This window comes from Mauremys mutica, chromosome 13, assembly GCF_020497125.1.
Source record: "Mauremys mutica isolate MM-2020 ecotype Southern chromosome 13, ASM2049712v1, whole genome shotgun sequence".
Taxonomy (NCBI): domain Eukaryota; kingdom Metazoa; phylum Chordata; order Testudines; family Geoemydidae; genus Mauremys; species Mauremys mutica.
The window spans coordinates 38,675,011-38,681,010 of NC_059084.1; the positions used below are offsets into that span (position 1 = coordinate 38,675,011).

General features: G+C 43.4%; 1 pseudogene; it reads right to left on the reverse strand.

Moving 5' to 3' along the window:
• Positions 1-1,855: 1,855 nt before the first annotated feature.
• LOC123347990 lies at positions 1,856-2,732 on the reverse strand (annotated as a pseudogene).
• Between the last annotated feature and the right edge of the window lie 3,268 nt (positions 2,733-6,000).

The following is a 6,000-nucleotide window of genomic DNA, read 5'->3' on the forward strand; positions in this document are numbered from 1 at the left end:
AATCATAGAATACTAGGGTTGGAAGGTCATCTAGTCCAACCCGCTGCTCAAATCAGGACCAATCCCCAACTATTTTTTTTGCTCCAGATCCCTAAATGGCCCCCTCAAGGATTAAACTCACAACCCTGGGTTTGGCAGACCACTGCTTAAACCACTGAGCTAGCCCTCCCCAAAATGGTCATTTACATCTATGTTGGGAGAAAATTAAACTTTCTATTCAGCCACCCTCAGTATCTGGAGGTAGTGCTCAAAATTCCCATTGCACTGGTTTGGGTCAGATCTAGAACTGCTTCAAAATACCCCTGACCCCCGTGCAAAAATTTTAATTTTTTCCATAATTTTTTTCAGCAGAACATGTTGGGGTTATTTTTTCCGAAACGTAAAAAACGTGAACAGAAAAAATGGTTCCATTTCCTGTTGAAACCCCTCAAGGCAACTTTCTAGAGGCACATTTGGTTCACAACAAGCTGGAGTAATAATTTGTCCTGCACTAGTCTTCTGCATATCCATGTAGAACCTTGTGGGGTGCATTAAAAGTTCTATAGTGTGCTTCAACTTGTTTCTAAGCAGGGTGAATGAGTGAATGAAAAAATGCAACAAAAATGAGTTTGTCAGATTCATTCAACAACCTTCCCTTAACAGGGCTGGCTCCAGGGCTTTTACCACCCCAAGCAGCAAGCCAAAAAAAAAAAAAAAGCCATGATCGCGATCTGCAGCTCTACCACCGTCGCTTCAGTCTTCGGCAGCAATTCGGCAGCTGGTCCTTCGCTCCAAGAGGGACCAAGGGACCCGCCGCCAAACACCTGGACGTGCCACCCCTCACCACTGGCCGCCCCAAGCAGCTGCTTACTGGGCTAGTGCCTGGATCCAGCCCTGTTCCTTAAAAGAGAAAAGAGAAAAGGGGAGGGGGGATGAAAGAGGAGAGAAAAGGAGAAGAAAAGAAGAGGAGAAAAAAGGAAAAGAGGGAAAATAATGGAAAAGGTAGAATGACGCGGGGAAAGAGAGAGAAAAGTCAAAAAGGTCAGAAGATAGAGAAAAAATAAAATAACTGTCACAGTGCTCTTAGTGCACCATCTCCAGGTGTCAGGCGTTGAGCCTTCATCTTTCTGGGGTGGACTCCTGTGATTCTCCCATTCCCAGACCAGGGTCCCTAGGCTGCAACACCCTGCGCATCAACCAGGACTACTCAGTAGGTCCAACTGAACTCGGTACCAGCACGTGTCCCCTCAGGGAGCTGTGACCAGTGGTGAACAGTGTCCCAAAAAAGCTGCCTTAAAACAGTGTTTTTCAACCTGAACAGTAGGCGTACAGAACACTAGAGAAAAGGCCTACACACATGTTTATCTTACCTAAAGACCTGCCTACCTTTGGCGAAACTCTTAGGTAGGCTAAGCTTCCTTCAGGAACTCCCAACCACTGAAGGTCTCTGTGTGTGTGTGTGTGGGGGGAGGGATAGTTTCTCTACCCAAACCCTCTCACCAAATTAGCTTTTCCTCTATTCAGGGAGTGTGTCTCTTTAATCTCCTTCAGCCTTTGATCTCCCTCCCTTCATAGTGGGAGGGATTCAGTCTTGGGAAAACTGGTCTGGCAGGCCCACCACGGGTTGGGGAAGGATATCTCAGTTAATTGCCTTGATGTTTGCTGAGGAGTTCTTAACTGGGCTGTCCTCCATCTTCCTTGTAGTTTTCTGACCACCCAACTCTTGAATTAGCCCAACATATGAATACAAAAACATCTTTACAATATTCAAACAGATCCTACAGTGTTTTCATGAATTACTACAGGCAACTCCAAATCTATCACAACAATATGGGTTTTTTTACATTTTCTTACATTTTACATTTTTTCACAAGTTTCAAAGAAATATTTTTCTGTGAATCACCCTTCCCAGGGTTCCCTTCACCGCGTTATTCCTCAGGCTGTAGATCAAAGGGTTCAACGCTGGGCACACCACCATATAGAACAAGGACAGCAGTTTGTTCTTGTCAAGTGAGTAGCTAGATTTGGGCCTCAGATGGGCCACAATGGCAGTTCCATAGAGCAAAGTGACCATGATAAGGTGGGAGGAGCATGTGGAGAAGGCTTTGCTCCTGCCCGCGGCTGATGAAATACTCAGGATTGTGTGCATGATACGGATGTAGGACACCAGTATGAACAGGAAAGGGACCATGATGAAGGAGACAGCGATGGTGTAAACAGCTACTTCGTTACCCTAGGTGTCCGCGCAGGCCAGCTTCAGCAGTAGGGGCAGGTTGCAGAAGAAGTGGTTGATACTATTAGGTCCACAGCAGGGCAGAGTGAAGAGAACTGGAGACACACACCTCTGTTCATCATGGCCGTGTAGCGCAGACGGTGACATACGGCCACATAATGGTCATACGCCATGGCGGCCAGCAGGCAGCACTCTGTGATCCCTAAGAAAGAGAAGAAATACATCTGAGTGGCACAGTCCAGGAAGGAAATACTTGTGTCCTCAGAAAGGAAGTTCACCAGCATCTTGGGGATGGTGGACGAGGTGTAGCCAATTTCCAGAAAGGACAAATTCTGGAGGAAGAAATACATGGGGGAGCAAAGGGCAGGGTCCACTACCGTGATTATTATAATGACGACATTGAACACCAGGGTGACGAGGTACAACACCAGCACCGAGAAGAAAAGGGAGACTTGCACCTCCAAGAATTCAAAGACATGAAGAGGAACTGAGCTACTACTGAGTGGTTCTCATTAGCCATGTCCCCCCGTTGTTTTCCAGCTGCAAAGATAATAAAACCATTAATTCACTGGTTAATCTGGGAGAATCTCTAAATATGCACATATATAACCAACGACAAACATTTTCAATAGTGGACACTGATTCTGTGCGCTCCCATTTTTGGACACCCAATGTAAGACCACTGGTAGTTGATGCTCAATGGGAGTAAGACCCCTCAGCTCCTATTGACTGGAGTTAGGAAATCAGGCTCAAGGAGCTACATCACAAAAGGATTTAAACACCTAAGTGCCATTTTAGGTACCTAAATCTCAGTATCAGGCCCCACTTGGATGCACAACCCCCCCCCCACTACGATGCCCCCAAAGCCTGTAGGCACCTAAACTCACTGAACACCTAAGTTTTTACAGTAACAGCTCCCTAGGCAGCTGAGCTTCTTCCTCTGAGCATGCATGCTGCTGCCTCACTCTTGGTGTCCAGACACCTAAGCCCCAGAACAATGCGTGAACCAGGGAAAAGCATGCATTCCTCCGCTTAGCTCACCTGCGAGGCCTGGTTTGGTAAGCGTGCTCAGAGCTCACCTAACTGTACAGGAAACTGCTCCTTGCAGCCCCAACTTAAGTGCAGAACTCTGTGAGCGGCTGGGGCTTAGAGACACATCCCCTGGCTCCTTGGCGTCTCCCATTGGCTGTCGTAGGCGAGTGGCCATGCAGCACTCTGGCTTTTGGGAATCCCATTCCTCGGTGTCTGTCTCTCTCCATTCATTGCACAGGGACACTGAGCTTTGAGAATCCCGGGGATTGTCTAGGTGCCTAATGCCCTCTGCAAATCTAGCCCCTGGTGTCCCAAATTGAATGTCCAAAACCTGAAGCACTTAAAATCAGTGGCTAGTTCTAAGAATGTCAGCCTGGATCTCCCTGTCCTGTAACATGAGGGGAGCATTCCTCTGTCTAACATAGCTTCTAACAAGTGACCAGAGGCTTTTTTTCAGGCATAGAACTAGGTTAAATTCAATGGGAATTGGGTAGATAACATCCTTAGATTCTGTTACCTGGGATTTTCAGAACCCATAGCAGTGGTAACTTAACTGTTTCTCTCCAGGCAGAGTCAGGAATAAATCAATGGGAATACGACAGTTCCATCCAATGAAAAATTAATGCACGTAAGCATGTTCTATCTAATACTGCAGTTCATTAGATTTAAGCACACAGAGACATAAACAATAGGGGTTAGGACATACCAAATATTTATCTAAAATCTGGAATGGAATTGAGTAATTAACAGCAGGTTCACAATGGCCAGTTGTTCACCCACCAGGAAGAAAAGGTATCAGGAAAAACACCTCTTAAGATGGCTTCAGAACACTGCTCCAAAGTACACTATAACTAACTATAATTAACTTCTACAAAAGAAATAGTTTATAGTGACCCCTGCTAAATCACCACTTTCCCTAACTTTCAATAAACTACTTATCAACAAACATGCCTAAAAATCTTACTCATAATAATACTTCTATAGCAAAGGTGCCCAAATTTAAGGTTTCCGTTCACTTATTTTCTTTCAGTCTCAATTATTAACTTTCTCTCCCCTCTTCCCATTCTGACTAGCAGAAAGTGCCATCTAGTTTTGACTTTGCCTGTAAAAGCCTGTTTCCAATTAACCCTATGCTATGTGATGTTCTATTTTATTAATACATGGTGCTGAATGCACATAATATGGCTGCAATTAGCTTGATTGCATTCTGGGGTACGCACATCCCTCAAATCCAGGGTAAGAGTTCCTTTGAAAATTCTACCTATATGTTATAATTCCTAGTATTTATTCCTTAGAATAATGCCTAGGAGAGAGGAATAACACCAAGGGAGGCTGACGCCTTGCTCTCCCAAATCACGAGCAGTCATTTACACTAGTGCAAGGTGAATGCACAATGATTCCATCTCAATCTTATCTGCTCATTCCACTGGCTGGGGTGTTTGCACATCGAGATGGTACACATGTTGCTCACATGTAAATAACTACACAAAGGTGCAAGGCAGTGTAGCCACAGGACCAAGGTGAAGAAATGCACTAACGTGCCTGGGTAAATAGCAATAATGTAGGGGGAAACAATTACATGTAAAAAATATTCTAAGATCATCATTTTTTAAAATTTACTAATAGTTGAGAACTCAGTTTGTTTAGTAACACTGAAGAAACCACACCTTGATGGCTATGAGTATTTACGTTATTTTATGTCTCTATTGAGACAGGTTCTCTATTGAGACAGGTTCCTTTGCGCATTGAATCCGTGGAAAATGTATAGCTGGGTTTTCAATAGTGCTAACATTTTGTTGGAAATCATCTGTTTTGGAAAATAGAAACCCTTAACCTGAAAATGTTTGGCCAAAAGCATTTCAGTTTTAACCAAAAATGTTTCAGTTTTCAGCCAAAAAAGTTCAGTTGCCCAAAGTTTAAAAAAAAAAATCAGTTTTCTTGTTTTCAGGGGGGTTTGGTAAAAAAAAAATGCCACCCAATTTTTAACAGAAAGAAAAATATTTGCTCTTTTTCATCAAAGTTCTCTTAATAAAAACCAAACCAAACTATTTTCTGATCACCCGCTCTGAACAATTTTGACCTGATTCTGCTCTCCCATCATCTAAATCACGAAGGCATCAACTAATGTCTGTGTGCCAGATTATGATCTCAGAAACAACCTTTGATGTCCATACGACAATTTCTTGTCACACTTACCCTAGTTTTTCTCCAAGGTACCACCACAGAAATAAATGGAATTGCTCCAGCCAAATTACAATGGTGTAAAATTGGTGTAATTGAAGGCAGAATCCCATGTTTGGTGCTTAACAAACATGCTTTGGATTTTCAAAGGAGACTGAGGGAGTTACTCATCTAACACACATTGAATGACAATGATATTTAGGGACCTAAAGTAGAACTGGGGAAATAATTGATTTTTTGGTTTAGCCAAGAAAAATGGTTATTTTGTCCACAATCTTTCCTACTGAGGTTGTTGAGCTTTGCACAAAAAAATTAAATGGACATTAGGCCAAAGAAAGAGAATGACTCTATAGTCTGGTGATCAAGGTACCCATCTGAATTAGTCATAGAGAAGTTCTGCATCTCTTATCTCCGGGATGAATGCCTTGATCACCAAACTATAGAGTCATAGTCATTCTTGCAATGGACTGTGGACTTGTGCGAGTGGTGAACGAGGGGTGTGTGCTACAGTGAGGGGATATATGTGTTTGGGATTATTGTGAGTGCTGGTTGGGTTGTTGTGTGGGTGGTTTCAA